The following is an 18,181-nucleotide window of genomic DNA, read 5'->3' on the forward strand; positions in this document are numbered from 1 at the left end:
TCCTGACACTTACTGCTGTGTGGCCTTGGGCAGGTCACTTTATCACTCTGTCTGGTTCCACTTTTGTCATCTGGGGCCAGGAATACCACCAAACCCATAGACTTGTGAGGATCAAATGAATGAATCCACTTAGATGCATAGTATAGTGCCTTGTACATAATAGGCATTCAGAGAAGTTAGCTATTAATTGTAAAACTATTTTACCACTTTACTCATTTAGGGATGGAAAATTCCCATGCTTGTAGGCAGTTAGCATAAATGAGAGAAATGGGGGAGCTGGGGGGCCTGATCTAAACGGGAGACTGATGTTAAGGAGAGCGCGGAGCCGGCGCTGTGATTTTCAGAATCTCCTCTAGGGGAGTGTCACCCCAGGTCCCAGCATGGCTCCTGAAAAGGTAAATACCTTTTACATTTTCTCTCCAAGCCCTTATGTATTCAATTATTTCTCAAAACCCTGCTTTTAGCTAGCGCAAAGCCTTGGCCAGATCTTGAGTTGTGAGGTTTGTTCTTTCTCCTTCTTAAGCCCACCTTACCTTTCTTCCGGGGAAGCGTCCAGCACGTTTTCTTCACGATCTCAGACCTCAACGAAGGGCGTCGAAAACTCAGCGCTCGCTGTTGCAAATCAGGAGTGACTGCAGAGGTGGAATTTGGGGCGTCTGCATCGCGCGTAGGGGCGGAGCGGGGTCTCCCTGGGGGACCCTGACTCACCAGCAGGTGGCGATCTGTCTGCGAGGCGTGCAAGGTTCATCCAGAAACTTGAACGGGATGTTGATGCCACTGCATGAGAGGAGCACAACCAAATCTCCCCGAGCCGAGCTGTCGGCATCCGCGAAAAGGTGGGGAGAGAAGGGAGCGCACTCCCTCCTGGAGTGACACCACAAGCTTCATTCGGGAAGGCTTCAGGAGGGGTGAGTACTGAGCAGCGAACGGAAAATGGAGCGACGTCCTTTTCTTAGGGCATTGTCCGTGGCTTGTATTGACTGGCTTTCCGACCCTCTGGGAAATTTCTGGAAGGGAGCTGCCTGAGCAGATGAAGGGAGAGCGGGAAAGAAGCCCAGGAAGCCGGTGCTCCCACGCCCGGCGCTCTGCAGCTGTAGGAGCGCGGGTCAGCCCAGCCAGATGGCGCTGTCTGGCTTTCTCTGGGCCTCCCGCTCCAGTCCCTAGAGGTCCCAGCCGCAGCGGCCCCTCTAGCCGACCGGCTCAGGCTCTGTGGTTCCGGGCGGAAGTGAGGCGCCGAGCGGAACGGCCTCTGGTGACATTTTCTCCGGGCGGTTCGGACGAGTGAAGGGACTTGGCGGTGGAGGCTGCGGAGGCGGTGAGATTCGCTTTGGCCCCGGTGGGGCTCTGACCGCGACCCCCTGCTCGCCGCTGGGGCTTGTGCCGAGGAAGAGAAGGCGGCGGTGGCCGTGACGTTCAGAGTCGCCGCGGCCCGGAGAGACCCGGCCCGGGGGGGTCGGTGTGTGCCCCGACGGGGCGCGCGGAGCGGGCGAGGAGGTGCGGGGCCGCCGCGGAGCGCAGGTGAGGCGGGAAGGGGCGCAGGGTCGCGGCCCGGCTACCGGTCGAGCCGCGGGACCCGGGCTGCTTCCCGGGAAGGGGTCGGGTTGAGTCGGAGGGGTGCGGGCCGCGGGCGTTGCTCTGCGGCGTCTGGGCGTCCGGGTCGTGACGGGCAGGGCTGTCGGACGCCGGGTGTTTGAGCCCGGGCGTGGCGGGAGGCGCGGCCCGGGTGGGGGCCAGCGAGAGGGGCGGAACAGTCCGACCGTTGGCTCGCCGGCTCGCTGGTAACCCTCGCATCCTCCGGGCCCGGCCGAGTTGGCGGGCCGAGCCCCCCCCCCCCCCCCTCTTCCCCGGCCCGGCGGGTTCCTTTACCAGGCGGCGGAGAGGAGGCTGGAGGTGCCGCAGCCCGTGGGCTGCGCGGGGGAGCGGCTTCGTCGCACTGGAGTTGTCTTCACGCAACTTTCCGGCGCCCCAGGTCGCTCGGGGAGCGGCGGCGGCGGCTTTGCCAGCTGCGTTGGCCCCGCGAGCCGGGATCTGGCGCCGACACCTGCCCCGACTCTTGAGAGCCCGGGCGGCCGCCCCAGCACCGCGGCTGCCGAGGCCTAGGAGGAGGGAGGAAGGCTCTCTCCGGCGTGGCGCCGCCTGCGTTTCGGCAGTGCTTCCACTACCTTCGGCCTCCGGTCAATGGGAGGGATGTGTCAGTCTCCAAAATTGACATCTTCTGGCGAGTTTGTCAAGTTTATTTAGAAACCCGGCGAGGATGTAAACTGACGAACCTCAGCTTAAAGATCATCGTCTCCTCTGACTCTTCTCAGAGAGAATTCTCTTTTCCCCAGTAGTACTTCGTACTTTATACTTTATTAATTGTAGCACCGATCTCAGTGTATTGTTGGGGCAGCAACCCCCAACAGAACCTCACGTCATTCATTCTCCCTTTTAAATCGTCCTCTCCGCTGTCACAGAATAGATGCTCACAGGTTGAAGGAATGAACGTCTGTACTTGTTCCAGATTGAACCGCTTGAACAGTTTGTGCTGGATGTGCTTTTCGTTTCTCGCCTGAGCTTCTGCTTTCTGAATCCTTCCACCCAGTAGGATGAAAAACCCACTGATGATGATACTTTGTCAAGGTTGGACCTTTTAATTACATCTGGCAGTTTTGCTTAGGCTGTTATTGTGTAGTGTCGTTGGGCACAAGTTAACAGTTTCAATTACTCCTTTTCTTCTCCTGGGATAGTTTAAGGATGGAGGCTATTAACTTTATAATGCGGTTTTGCTGATCCTGGCAATCAAGATTCCTTCAGTAAGAGCATTGCCTTTTGATTTAACAAGCATTTTTAGAGGCCTACAATTATTACCTGATGTTCTGAGAAGTCACAATGCTGATCTTTTTTAGTAGGAAGTGTAATATTTTGGCCAAATAATCTGGCTAATAAAATGCCTAATTGAGTGCTTTATGCACAGTAGGTGCCGAATAAATAAAACTATGAATTAAATTTGAAATCAGGAAACTAAGATGGTATTTACTGTGATGACCTGTATGCTACTTTATGAAGAACCTTAATGAAATTTCATGCAGTTCCATAAAATGAGAAATACAAATATTTTTAGACATTTCTAAATCAGATTCCTTCAGAGTGCTTTTCAGTAATCTTAAAACTTCAAACCATATCTTTTCCATAATGTTAACAAAGTTTCCAAATAGGTGATAAAATATGAAAGGAAGGGAGAAACTTCAAGGTAATTATACTTGAGGTATCAGCTAAATATGATTTCCTAATGGAAAATTTTTTTTTCTGACATCATTTTGTGAAAAATGAGATGGACTAAACTGGAAACTTACCCTACTGTTAGCTTCATATTAAGTTCACAGTGTAGTTGTTACGTTACTCACTAATTCAGTTTATATTACTCTTAATTGCTTTTATGAAAGTGTCATAAATGCTCTTTGTTTTATAGTCTTCATGATTAAAGATAGGTTTAGCTTTAGATTCTAATTTAATGCAGTTCTAAGAGAACTGAGTGCTCAATGTTTGTCCTTCAAAGATTTCTGTTTCATATATGACATTGGTACCTTAAGTGTCCTTAGTGTATGACTAGTAATTTCTGGGAGGTGGTGTAGTTACTCATTCAAGGGGTTGTTTTGCCAGGATCTTCAGTCTTATGGTTTTATTTTAATGTGTGCATGAATAGAGTTGACATATGGGCAATTAGAATGTTTTTGTTTTTTCTTTTTAAAGCTTGGAACTGGTTGTGTGTGTGTACACACACACACAGTAGAGACCGAGACCGTATGTTTGTAACTTTGGTAAATCATCTTAATTTTCCTCCAGGTAACTAGCAACATGAAAACAGTGTATATTCATGTTTACTGAATTGACAATACTTAAGAAAATCTGTAAAAGGTGAAAAATGTTGTACTATTACTGTGTTTTCTTTTGAACCGCACTGATTTCAGTATTCTGTATTATTTTAGAAAAGAGTTTAGGGCCAAATAAAGTTTCTTGTGTAATTAAGAAGTAAAAACGAAATAGACGTATTGATAACTGAGTAAAAAGCTATGAGACTATAGAAGAGGGGAAGAACTATTGAGAAAACAGACCAAAACATTCAGGTGGAACTTCTTTATTCTCACAACACTAATTGATTGATTGCTTACTGTGTGCCAATAGTGCTCTAGTTGCTGGTGCTCTAGTGGTGAATATGACTGTCAGGTCTTGATGCTAAAGAAACTTACACTTTTTAAAAAAATTTTAAGTTTCATTACTGTTTATGCTTTGTGTTGGACATTCCGTAGGTTTGGATAAATGTGTAATGACATGTATCCATCATTATGGTATCATACAGAGTATTTTCACTACCCTAAAAATGCTCTGCCTGTCCTTCGCTCCTCCACCCCACCCTACCCCCAACAGCCCCTGGCAACCACTGATCTTTTCATTGTTGCCACTGTTTTGCCTTTTCCGTGACGTCATATAGTTGGAATCATACAGTATGTAGCCTTTTCAGATTGGCTTCTTTCACTTAGTAATGCATATCTAAGCTTCTTCTGTGTTTTTTCATGGCATGGTAGATCATTTCTTTATAGTGTCGAATAATATTCCATTGTCTGGATCTACCACTGTTTATTTATTTATTCACCTCCTGAAGGATATCTTGGTTGAAGAAACTTACACATTTAAACCTGGAGGTTGAGATATATTTCCATGTGGGCATTCCAGGCTAGGGAACAGCCTAAGCAAAGTTGTGAGTATCAGTGATCTTGAATGGTGTTTGAGTTTACAGAGGGATAGATGTAAACTCTGTGGGGTAGAGGAAGGTAGGGCCAGGTTTATAAAAGTACCTTAGTCTGCTAGTGAGTTATTAATTTTTTTCTTTAAGGGGAATATGAAGGATGAGGTAGACATTCTTTGAAAGATTTTTCTTTATCCTTAAGTTCACTGAGTAGAAGTTTTGTTGGTATTATTTCTTTATTATGGGTTGATTCTTGATAGCCAGACTAAAGTAATTTGATAGTTATTTTTCTTTAGTTGTCAAATTCCAGTCTTAAGTTTAAATTTGATTGGTGTCGTGAAACTTTTCTCAATCCTATTTTAGCCTTTATTTATTTTTCTTTAAATATTTGTTTATTTATTTAGGCTGCTCTGGGTCTTAGTTGCGGCATGCAGACTTCTTAGTTGCAGCATGTGAACTCTTAGTTGCGGCATGCATGTGGGATCTAGTTCCTTGACCAGGGATCGAACCTGGGCCCCCTGCATTGGAAGCTCGGAGTCTTACCCATTGAACCATCAGGGAAGTCCCAGCCTTTATCTTTAATTGAAACTACTTACCTTACTCTTTCAGCACTAATGATGGAACTTAGGGAAGTAAATGTTTTCTGCTTCTTTGTGGACACCTTCTCTTAGCAGAAGTGGGACTGATGTTCAGTCAGTTTTCACACACAGCCTACCGGTCCTTGTGATGAAAGGAAGGAGCAGGGTGAAACTAAAATTATCTTGCTTGTTTTACTCTCTTATATTCCTAAACTGCTAGGAGAGAAAATGTGTATTATATATATTGTACATATTTATCATATTAGTAGAAGCCAATAATAGTAACTGTGATTTAAAAATGCTGTAAAGTGACCAGTATGACTCAGGTTTGATGGTTGTCTTATTTAAAATTTGTGGCGTTAATTTACAGTGTTTTTTATTGAAGTATAGTTGATTTACAGTGTTGTGTTAATGTCTGCTATACAGTAAAGTGATTCAGCTGAACATATATATACATTCTTTTTTACATTCTTTTCCACTGTGGCTTATCACAGGTTATTGAATGTAGTTCCCTGTGCTATACAGCAGGACCCCATTGTCCATCCATTCCACATATGCTAGCGGACATCTGATAACCCCAATCTCACTCCATCCCCTCCTGCCCCCTTGCCCTGGCAACCACAAGTCTGTTTTCTCTGTTACAGTGTTTGTTTTAAGTTTTGTTTCTATTCTCTTTCATGTCTTTATTCCAAATAGATACCTCATACCTCTTTGCTCAGATTCTGTCACTTAAAATAGCCAATAGATGGTGTAAGTCCTAAGTTACTAATTTGACTTTATTTAATTTAAAAACTACCTGGATGAGTATTTTCTAGTTAAGTGAAGATTAATCAAAAGTAGAAATTTATCCGAAGAACTTAATTTGTATGTGGGGGCAGTTATACCTGGTTAAATTAAAAACCCATTTACTGAGCACTCAGGTGCCCAGGTGGAGATGGGTACAAAGATAAAAGAAATTTCTGCTCAAGGAACTCAAATCTAGGGAACCAGATGATTTCTAAGTTTCTTTCCGGCTCTAAAATGTGGAGAAGAAAAGTAGGCTGTAGGACAAAAAGTACTGTACAAAATAACTAGAGTATGGAGTTAGTTGTTTTCTTTATAAAATAATTTAAAATTAGGTATTGGAAAATAGCATTTTTTTCTTAAATGGGTCTCTAAGATTAAAAGAAAATGATTGGAGACTTGAATGTTCATTTTTGTACTGCCAGTTCATGTATGAAATAACTTTTTCCTCTGCCTGGAATACAAGTCCATGTATTAGTAAATTAGTTCTGATTGTTGTCCAAAGAGCAACAAGATTAAATGTTAGAACTTATTATAGCAGCCATTCCCAAGAATGTGGATAAACTAGGATTGTGTTTAGTTAATCTAGAAATTCAAGTTTTCATTAGCATGGTTAACAATAGGGAAACCAGCTACTGACAAAAGGGATCGGTAGAAGTTATTTTTTACTGAGTTGTCTGGCTTAAAAAAAAATAACTTCTATGATGTTCAGAGTCAGCATTTTGTTAGGTGCCTTATAATTAGAGAAGGGTATTGTTGGGGATAGGGAAGTTGGGTATGGACTAAAACTCTAGGAAAACAGGACTGTTTTCCTTTCTGTACTAAGAGCAAAAACCTCATGTGGTTAGGATTTTAAGCAGTATCTTGTCTGCCTTAGTTTTAACCTAGCATAGAAGCATAGTTTAGTCTTAAATCAGCATTATATCATCAAGGGTTTCCCATTATTTATGTCCACTGCGATCCACTAAACAATTTGCTATGAGCCTGAGGTGAGGGCACGTATAGTGGATAGGATTTGGGCAATATTTATTTTGGGGACCTCAGATCCCAGCATGTGGTGACCCCTCTTTATTTGTAATGTCTTCTGAGGGAGATAGAAAATGGCCAGAGAGAAATCTTGGAGGAAATCTAGAACCTGTGTTTTAAATTATTCTTGATTTACACTGATGGTGCTTTTGAGTCTCTCATTAGCAATGGTGCATTCTTTGCATTTGGTAACTTCCTTGACTTCTTACTTGATGCTAGTTTATTCACAGCCCTGGTGCTAGGCCAGGTACTCGTCAGTAGTAATATCCGCAACATGAAGTGATTTGAGCAGCCATTATCACTCGTGGCCTATTTATAGAGCTTATATCAGTGGAGAAAAGGTTGGCTGGCAGGCAAGCAGAGCTGCTCTCTTCCCGTGGTTGCAGTCTTGCAATTTATATTTCAGTTCCAGGTAGGCCACACCTATTCATCTGCATTAAGTTTTAGTGTTCCCTTTCTGTACTCCAACCCTTTTGCACTCCAGTTTCTTTCTTTCTTTTTTTTAAAAATACATTTATTTATTTATTTATTTTTGGCTGTGTTGGATCTTCGTTGCTGCGCGCGGGCTTTCTCTAGTTGCAGCGAGCGGGGGCTACTCTTCATTGGGGTGCGCGGGCTTCTCATTGCTGTGGCTTCTCTTCTTGCGGAGCACAGGCTCTAGGCCCGCAGGCTCAGTAGTTGTGGCCCACGGGCTTAGTTGCTCCGCACGGGCTTAGTCACTCCGTGGCATGTGGGATCTTCCCGGACCAGGGCTTGAACCCGTGTCCCCTGCATTGGCAGGAGGGTTCTTAACTGCTGCGCCACCAGGGAAGCCCTGCACTCCAGTTTCTTAGTCAACTTTACTCTTGAAGGAAAAAACAAAATAACTTATCACACTGAAAAATAATTAGCAAAAATTTCTTAATAGCATATGATATTCAACGTTCACATTTCTCCTATCTCATAAATGTGTTTTTACAGTTATTCAGATTGAGTCAAATAAGGTCTGTGCATTGTTTTGTAATGTATAGGTGACCCCCCCATTTCTTTTTCCTGGCAAATTATTTGTTGAAGAAACAGTTTTCCCACAGTTTGGATTTCCAGTTAACATTGCTAGTGGTGTACCAGTCTCCTGGGGTTCTTGTTAATTGACATTAGGTTTAGAGGCTTGATCAGGTTTGATTTCTATAACGTATTGTCTCTCGTTTTTTATTTTTTTTCTTTGAGGGGGCAGAAATACTTTAAAGGTGATGCTGAGTGCTTGCATCAGAAGGCACATAATGTTTAGTTCTCTGTGATGTTAGCAGCTGATGATGCTCATTGCCTTGCTCCATTAATTAATTACTCATCATTCCTTACTCTGAATGCCTTTCATCATTCCCAGTTCTGAGTCTTTTATACTCTATCTTGTTTATAGTTATAGCCTCTTCAATCTCTTCCTTTTGAGAGCTAAGGGAAAGGAAGAGATGAGTTGCTGTGGAGAAAAGGGCTATTTCCACTGTACTGTAATTCTGTAGATGTTTTTATTTCAGTTTCAATTTTTGATTCCTGTATGGTCCACAGTATCCATGCTACAACTTCTCAGTGGAAAAACTTACCCTGAATCCTGACAAATAATTGAAAGAAGACCTTCGAAAGCAGAATGTTTTGAGATGGTGCTTATTTAAGATAAGAATACTGTTGTCATCAAAGTATTTAGTATTTATGTATACAAATTAGAAAAGAGGTTAATTTTTCTATTTCAGACGGTTTGAGAGCATCACTGTTAAAGATGCATAGAATCTCTTCCTAGAACTGAATATCTGGGGAGAGGGGGCTTCATTTTGATTTTTGATAAGATACTGCTTTTTACATTATTTGTGTTATGTAGCTTAAGATAGTTTCTGGTTTTGCATCTATAAATATACAAGCACTCTATATAGTGTTCTCAATGTAAGGAAGCAGCTTTACTAGGCTGTTAGCAGTTGTGTCTGTGTGTGTTTTTTTTTTTTTAGCACCTTTAATTATTATTTATTGATTGATTTATTTGGCTGTGTTGGGTCTTCGCTTCCGTGCGAGGGCTTCCTCTAGCCGCGGCAAGCGGGGGTCACTCTTCATTGCGGTGCGCGGGCCTCTCACTATCGTCGCCTCTCTCGTGGAGCACAGGCTCCAGACGCGCAGGCTCAGTAGTTGTGGCTCACGGGCCCAGTTGCTCTGCGGCATGTGGGATCCTCCCAGACCAGGGCTTGAACCCGTGTCCCCTGCATTAGCAGGCAGGTTCTCAACCACTGCACCACCAGGGAAGCCCATTTGTGTCTGTTTTGTCATATGATTTTTTTTTTTTAATTTATTTATTTAATTTACTTATTTTTGGCTGTGTTGGGTCTTCGTTGCTGCGCACAGGCTTTCTCTAATTGCGGCGAGCGGGGGCTACTCTTTGTTGCAGTGTGCAGGCTTCTCATTGTGGTGGCTTCTCTTGTTGCGGAGCACGGGCTCTAGGCATGCGGGCTTCAGTAGTTGCAGCACGTGGGCTCAGTAGTTGTGGCTCGCGGGCTCTAGAGCACAGGCTCAGTAGTTGTGACACACGGGCTTAGTTGCTCCGTGGCATGTGGGATCTTCCCAGACCAGGGCTGGAACCCATGTCCCCTGCAGTGACAGGCAGATTCTCAACCAGTGTGCCACCAGGGAAGCCCTTGTCTTATGTTTTTATCTGGAAAGATAAAAGGGGAGTTACTCTATCAGGAATCATGCTGATTCTATGTAATGGAATATATATATTTTTAAAACTTCCCTATTTAATTAAATTAATTAATTAATTAATTGGCTACCACGTAGCATGCGGGATCTTTAGTTCCCCCACCAGGGATTGAACCCATGCCCCCCTGCAGTGGAAGCACGGAGTCTTAACCATTGGACCACCAGAGAAGTCCCTGTAATGGAATATATTTTTATATACAAGTCACTAGTACTATTAAACAAACAAGGTATGTGTTTCATTAGTGGTCTTGGTGATATTTAAAAATGATTCGGTTCATCAATTCAACCAATATTTATTAAATATTATGTGTTAGGAACTGTGAGCGAACCGAAGACGATAAACATAATCTCTGTTTTCAAAGAAGATTGTAATATAATGGGGCTGAGGAGGGTGAGTAAAACATTTATACCAATAAGTTGTATCTTTTTAATTGCTTTCCTCATGGTGTGTTATTTCCCTTCTCCCTCATGTATAAGGTTAGCTCTTAATTTCTTGGGGTTAAATGTTCTCAGTCATTGTGTGTGTGTGTGTGTGTGTGTGTGTGTGTGTATGTGTGTGTGGTTTGCTTTAAAAATCACCCTCTTAGAGCAGTGTATTTGTGTGCCACAGTTAGAAAATTCAGGTAATAATTGTTAGGTGCTAATTTTTTTTGATGATTACTGGTATTGTGATTCTCTCCCACCATTAGAATTAGATTGTCACAATGTCTATTTTGATATTGAACTTGTCTAACACTGTAGAATAATATTATAATCTTTCTGTGACAGTTGCCCACACCAGCAGGAAGTAGGCACACAATACTGTTTGAAAGCCTTGCTTCATTCTAGTTTTATCTTCACAGGTTGCAATTTGTCCTGGTCCTGGTCTCCTGTTCTTGTTTATATTTGAAAAACAAAACCAAGCAAAACTTCAGAACTCTTCAGGACTTTTTTTTAAGTTTCTGGTGTAGAGTAGGCAAATTTTGACAAAAACCTAAGAGAGTGGTTTTAAAAACCCATGACTGATTGTCATGGATTTTTTTTTTTTTTAAACCTTGGTCCCAGTTACATACTAGGGAAGTTACTACTGCTTAAAAAAATGAGTTAGCAGTAGACGCAAGCTATAATCTGTTTCATATCATAACTGTCGCGAAAGCAGGAACTTCTGTTATCTTAGAGTTAGCTACATTCTTATTGGTGGTTTCATGACTTTCTTTAAGTCTCATCCTTATAAGAAGTAAATATTTTAACAAAAGTATAGAAACAGTCCAATTGATATGATTTTTACTGCTGGGAGAGTGCATCATTTTTGAATCGTAAGTTCAGTAATAAACATGCATAGTTGAATATTTGAACTGTAAGGCAGCTAACAATTTTTAGATTTTGAAGCTAAGCCTATTTAAAAAAAAAAAATTTAGAAAACTTGTTTAGGGACGTCCCTGGCGGTTCAGTGTTTAGGACTTGGTGCTTTCACTGCTGTGGCCCTGGGTTCAGTCCCTGGTAGGGGACCTAAGGTCCCGCAAGCTGTGCAGTGCGGCCAAATAAAAATTAAAAAATAAAAGTAGGGACTTCCCTGGTGGCGTGGTGGTTAAGAATCCGCCTGCCAATGCAGGGGACACGGGTTCGATCCCTGGTCCGGGAAGATCCCACATACCATGGAGCAGCTAAGCCCGTGCACCACAACTACTGAAGCCCGCACGCCTAAAGCCGGTGCTCCGCAACAAGGGAAGCCACTGCAATGAGTAGCCTGCGGACCGCAACGAAGAGTAGCCCCCGCTCACCGCAGTGAGAGAAAGCCCGCGCTCAGCAATGAAGACGCAATGCAGCCAAAAATAAATAGAAAATAAATTTAAAAAAATAAATAAATAAAAAATGTGTTTAGACTAGATTGCTGTGAGGCTATTTAAACTGCAACTCCTTTGCTTCATAATTCCTCTTTTCCCTCCTTACATGGCATAGTTTTTACTTTCATTGATTAACCATTTCACATCATTGGGCATAACGTTAAGTAAATGCGTATGGAAAACTATACCATTTTCTTCAGATATAAAGATACCAAAGAAATGGTGGTTGTGTGGTTTCTGTAAGATGAATCAAAACAATGGATGTTTTGTTTTTAGGGAGAACTGTCAAAGGAGCAGTCTTGTGTACCTTCTTAAGTGTAAAATGTAGATATACCTTGATTTACACAAAAGATGTATATTTGTGGGCAAAGCCAAATTATGGAGTGGCTTGGGTTTTTTTTTTTCGGCTACGCTGCATGGCATGTGGGATCCTAGTTCCCTGACCAGGGATGGAACTCGTGCTCCCTGCAATGGAAGTTCCTCAGAGTCCTAACCACTGGACTGCCAGGGAATTCCTGGTATTTGTTATTTAAATATTTCTAGCTTGTACTAATTGAGCCATAGATCTAAGCAAAGATATGGCATGCATTTGCATATCTGGTAGCTGCTGTTTTGAAAAAATAAATCATTTCTAAAGCCTTGTATCATTATTATGCATATCTGAAAGGACACATGCTATGCTAATGATGCGTTTGTAGTTAAAGTCAGTGCTGAAGTAACTGCACTGTAGCAGAGTTTGTACTTAAAAGTTTTAAATGGTTTGGACGTTATTAACAAATATGTGAGATTTTAAAATGTCCACTTAAAAAAAAATTAAGATGTCCTTAAGATTCTATTTTAGTAAAACATTTAATTTTTAAGTGATATGGGACTTATCCACAGGGCCTAGCAAAATGTCTTTTGCTTAATAAATACTGACTGTAAATATATGTTCAAGAACGGGACTTCTCTGGTGGTCCAGTGCTTAAGACTCCGCGCTTCTACTCCACGGGGCACGGGTTCCATCCCTGGTTGGGGAACTAAGATCCTGCATGCCGTGTGGCACAGCCCCCACCCCCCAAAAAAGTATATGTTCAAGAAATATTGTGTCTCCTGTGTGTTGGGTATTTTTCTAGCGGTGCTGGTATAGTAATCAATGAGACAAAATCCTTGCCCTCTTGTGTCTTATATTCTATGAAGCAGGTAGGCAATAACCTAGACACATAAATAAGCAAGATAATTTTAGACACTTAAAAAAAAGAATAATGGGGTATGGTGAGAGGATGCACTTAATGCATTCAGGGAAGGCCTTTGTAATGTAAATTTGAATTGATACCTGAAATATGAGAGCCAGCCTGAAAAAGAGCTAGGGGAGTGCTTTCCTGGCAGTGTGAACAGCAAGTGCAAAATACCCTGAATCAGAAAAATTGAAGATTTTGGAGCCTAAAGAGACAAAATGATGCTGAAGTGAGGATTGAGCAAGACATACCTTGTAAGCCTCAAAAAAAAATTCAAATTTTATTCTAATCGTAAGGAAATGTATATAAAGAAACTGGGGGTCTAAGCAAGGAGCAGTCTTGTTTACCCTCTCCAGTGTAAAATGTAGATGTGCCTTGATTTACACAGGAGATATATTCTTGTATATTTGTGGGCAAAACCAAATTTTAGCACCAGGTTCCCCACAAATGTGTGTGTGTGATGGGTGGCCTTTCTGGCTGCCCAGAAACAGGTCATCTACAAGTGGTTTAGCAACAAAAAATGAATTTTAAATATCAGGCTTCAAATATATTACAAAAACTTGATTTAAAGGAATCTGTATTAAAACCTTATCTTTTAAATATATAACCTACTTTATCTTTTGTAAAGATCCACGTGTTCAGAACTTTTATTTCGGTTAAAGGAGGCTACTTGTGTAGCATGATCTAGTCTTAGGTTAAGAAGCAGGTTGGAAATTTGGAAACAGTTCTAAATATATCTGTCTAAATATATCTAAATATAACTTGGCCATTGACCTACATATTCTTTTCTTAGAAATGAGGATTATACATTTCAGGTTAACTATGAGCAATAATTAATAAAAATAATTAAAATGCTCTGAAAACCTAAATAGAATTGTTTAGGTAAGTTGTCAGTGTGGGTAGACCACTTATTCTGTGTATCCTTTTAAATTACAGCTTTTATAAAAGCCTACAAATAAGCAATAAAATATTTATCAATTTCTTTTTAAAAATCATTAGTGACTGAAAGAAACATTCTTTTAGTGGGTTTTTCAAATGGAATTGACTCTATCTTTTTAAAATAATCCTTGAAACTTTTTGAAAACATTGAGGTCTTGGCTAATTCATGGTTGAGTATTTTATGCTGTGGCTAAAATTGACCAGCAGCACCCGTAGTGCCACTTGGAGGCACTAGTTTTCTGATGCTGAGAAGCAAAGGCCAGGGTAATGCAGATTGCGCTCATGTTAACTTTTCCATGAAGTCTACAAGGAGAGCCACTAACTACAGGGTTTTCTATATGCTGTGACCCTAGTTCCTATGAAGCTGTTTATTCAGGAGATGACTATAACATGTGGGTGTGATCATACGCATTTTTTAAAAAGCAAAAATGAGATTTAATAGGTTAATTTAACTGTGGTAACTCCAGTGTGCAGCTGGCCTAGCTGAATCTAGGAGTTCATTTGATGTCATCTGGGCACTGTTTTTCTCTCCTGTATACTGGCTCTTTATTGCTTTTCTTTGTGGGCTTCGTTTCCAGCCAGGCTTTCCTCTCATGAGGACAGAGTTGGCCCCCTCAGCAGCTCCATGCCAACAAGTTTCCTCAGCATTAAAAAAAAAACCGAATAGACTTTATTTTTTAGATCAGTTTTAGGTTTGCAGAAAAATTTAACAGAAAGTACAGAGAGTTTCTTTAACCCGCCTCCCCAGTTTCTCCTGTTATTTATTAACATCTTGCATTAGTTTGGTACATTTGTTACCATTGATGAGCTAATATTGATACATTGTTAAAGTTCAAGTTTATATTAGGGGTCACTCTGTGTTGAAAAAGAGATACTCTGTTGAATAATGCGAAATAACAGTTCTGTGGGTTTTGACAAATGCCTATCCATCATTATAGTATCTAACAATAGTTTCACTTCCCTGAAGATCTCCTCTTATTAATTCCTCCCTCTTCTCCACCACCCTCTGGCAACTTCTGATTTTTTTTTTAAACAGACTATTTAGTTATTTAATTGACTTAATTTTTTAAGAGCAGTTTTAGGTTCACAGCAAAATTGAATGTAAATTCAGAGATTTCCCATGTACTCCCTGCCCCATACATGCATAGTCTCCTCTATTATCAACGTTCTCCCCCCACCCCCGCTCCCCCAGTGGTACATTTGTTACAACTGAGGAACCTACATTAACACATTATTATCACCCAGAGTCCATAGTTGACGTTAGGGGTCACTCTTGGTGTTGTTTATGGATTTGGATAAATTTATAATGACATGTTTCCACAATTACAGTTTCACTGCCCTGAAAATCTTCTGTGCTCTGCCTATCCATCCGTCCCTACCCCGACTCCCTGGCAACCACTGATGGTTTTACTATCTCTCCATAGTTTTGCCTTTTCCAGAATGTCATACAGTTGGAATTATACACTATGTAGCCTTTTCAGATGGGCTTCTTTCACTTAGTAATATGCATTTAAGTTTCTCCAGTGTCTTTTCATGGCTTGAGAGGTCATTTCTTTTTAGTGCTGAATAATATTCCATTGTCCAGATGTAACAATTTATTCATTCACCTACTAAAGCAGCGGTCCCCAACCTTTTTGGCAGCAGGGACTGGTTCGTGGAAGACAGTTTTTCCACTGATGGGGTTGTGGAGGGGATGGTTCAGTAATGTGAGCGATGGGGAGCGGCAGATGAAGCTTTGCTCGCTCACCTGCCGCTCACCTCCTGCTGTGTGGCCCAGTTCCTAACAGGCCATGGACCGGTACCAGGGGTTGGGGACCCCTGTACTAAAGGATGTCTTGGTTGCTTCCAGTTTTGGGCAGTATATTCTTAAGCATTTTTGGCTGAAAATCAGTGTTAAAAGTAGAATTATAGCAGAAGCACCCTTTTTTTTTTTGATTATTACTATCACCAATAGTAAATATTTATTGAACAGCATATTATTTTAAGGTATAGTGCTAGGTGGGTTATACTCTGGAGTGATGAGTAGGGAAGAACTTGGACTCTGGAGTTGCTTTGGTTAAAATTCCGACTCCAGTATTGGCTCTGTGAGTTTGTGCAAATTGCCTAACTTTGTACCTATCTGTAAAATGGGTTAATAGTACAGTTGATCCTTGAACAACATGAGTTTGGACTGTGGGGGTCCACTTATGGGTATTTTTTTTTCCAGTAGTAAATATTACAGTACTACATGAGCCAAGGATACGGAGATCCCGAGGATATGGAAGAAAGGAGTATAGGGAAGGCTGACTATATTATACTGGATTTTTGACTGCGAGTAAGGTTGGCACCCCTAACCTGTTGCTCAGGGGTCAACTGTATTTACCTTACAGAATTATTGGGGGTGGGTTATGCATTTAAATGCTTAGCTGATTTTCTAGAGAGTAGAGAGTGCTTGATTTTAATAGTTACTGAGCATATATGCACACATCCACACCCCCACCCCCCACAGATATATTGTATCCTTGGCCATCAGTCGATCCAGTCATGCCAAAGGCTGAATTATTTGCAGTTATTTTTACAAGAATGTAAGATTAGTACTAAAATACTACTAAAACAACTGTTCTGCTTTCCTACACACATACAGGGTATATATTGAGAGGTGTCTGAGCTGTGTAGTGCTTTAGACTTTTTAAAGCATTCTGTAAACATTGTCATGTGTACATGTTTGTTGCTCTTAATAACCATTAGAGTCTGTATCCTTACTCCCTACTTCTTCTTTTTTTCTTTTTTAAGGCTTGTAGATTAGGAACTAAAAAAAGATACTCATCCTTATTTATGCAGTTAATGGTAGACCTAAGATTAGAATTCAAGTTTCTTAAATTATTTTTCTTCTCTACTTTGCTGCCTTTATTTTTCATCTGTCATTACTTTTAAGTATGATGAGAGTCAGCTGCAGAGAAATAGAAGAAAATGGTACTGATTCTCAAAGATTTGAATTTTTCCAATTCATGATTTTGTTTCATGTTTTCTTAGGAATGCCAAGGATATTTTAGTATTATTGGCAGGAAAATTCATCCGCGCCTCTCCCAAGCATTAGATCTAAATATTAAATATCTTAGTGCCTCCTCAGCATTTCTTTACATGTCTCAAAGGTACTTTTTAAAAAAATTGAAGTATAGTTGATTTACAATGTCTTGTTAGTTTCAGGTGCACAGCACGGTGATTCAGTTTTATATATATATATATATATATATATATATATATATATATATATATACACACACACACACACACACACATCTATTCTTTTTCAGATTCTTTTCCCTTATAGATTATTACAAAATATTGAGTATAGTTCCTTGTGCTATACAGTAGGTTCTTGTTGGTTATCTACTTTATATATTGTAGTGTATATATGTTAATCCCATCCTCCTAATTTATCCCTTCCCCCACCTTTCCTGTTGGTAACCATAAGTTTATTTTCTGTGTCTGTGGCTCTATTTCTGTTTAGTAAATAAGTTTATTTGTATCTTTTTTTTTTTCAGATTTCACATATAAGTGATACCGTATGATATTTATCTTTGGTTTACTTCACTTAGTATGATAATCTCTAGGTCCATCCATATTGCTGCAAATGGCATTATTTCATTCTTTTATATGGCTGAGTAATATTCCATTTGTGTGTATATGTGTGTGTGTGTGTGTACCACGTTTTCTTTATCCATTCATCTGTCGATGGACATTTAGGTTTCTTTCATGTCTTGGCTATTGTAAATAGTGCTGCAGTGAACATTGGGGTGCATGTATCTTTTCGAATTAGTTTTCTCCAGATACATGCCCAGGAGTGGGATTGCTGGATCATATGGTAAGTCTCTTTTTAGTTTTTTAAAGAACCTCCATATCAAAGAAACTTTAAACTCCCTATGCCTAATATTAAAGTCTTGATGTCCCTTTCCCCTCTCCATTCACTACACAGGTCTTTCATGTTCCCTTAGTGATTGGTTCTACCATCAGTCTAGTTGCAGAATCTCGAAACCAAGGACTTTTCGTTGATACCTGCCTTTATTGATTGATTGATTGATTGTATTGGGTCTTCATTGCTGTGAGCAGGCTTTCTCTAGTTGCAGCAAGCGAGGGCTACTCTTTGTTGCGGTGCGTGGGCTTCTCATTGCAGTGGCTTCTCTTGTTGCAGAGCGCAGGCTCTAGGCATGTGGGCTTCAGTAGCTGTGGCTCGCAGGCTCTAGAGTGCAGGCTCGGTAGTTGTGGCGCACGGGCTTAGTTGCTCTGTGGCATGCTCTAGGCGTGTGGGCTTCAGTAGCTGTGGCTCGCAGGCTCTAGAGCATAGGCTCAGTAGTTGTGGCGCATGGGCTTAGTTGCTCCACGGCATGTGGAATC

At 41.1% G+C, this 18,181-nt stretch overlaps 1 protein-coding gene across 6 annotated transcripts in view; it reads left to right on the top strand.

Moving 5' to 3' along the window:
- The first annotated feature begins 803 nt into the window (after positions 1-803).
- The window catches only part of ARK2N (arkadia (RNF111) N-terminal like PKA signaling regulator 2N), an 84,846-nt gene continuing 67,468 nt past the window's right edge, over positions 804-18,181 (top strand). The window contains exons 1-2 of one of the 6 annotated variants that reach the window (XM_059895565.1): positions 1,213-1,518; positions 2,504-2,622. The gene's annotated coding sequence lies outside the window, so the exon portion shown is untranslated. Of the gene's footprint in view, positions 909-1,212; positions 1,519-2,503; positions 2,623-7,497; positions 7,526-18,181 lie in introns of those variants that run through there. The other 5 variants (XM_059895567.1, XM_059895564.1, XM_059895569.1 and 2 more) reach the window with 5 other exon arrangements.

This window comes from Balaenoptera ricei, chromosome 14 (genome assembly GCF_028023285.1).
Source record: "Balaenoptera ricei isolate mBalRic1 chromosome 14, mBalRic1.hap2, whole genome shotgun sequence".
In the NCBI taxonomy this organism is placed as follows: Eukaryota; Metazoa; Chordata; class Mammalia; order Artiodactyla; family Balaenopteridae; genus Balaenoptera; species Balaenoptera ricei.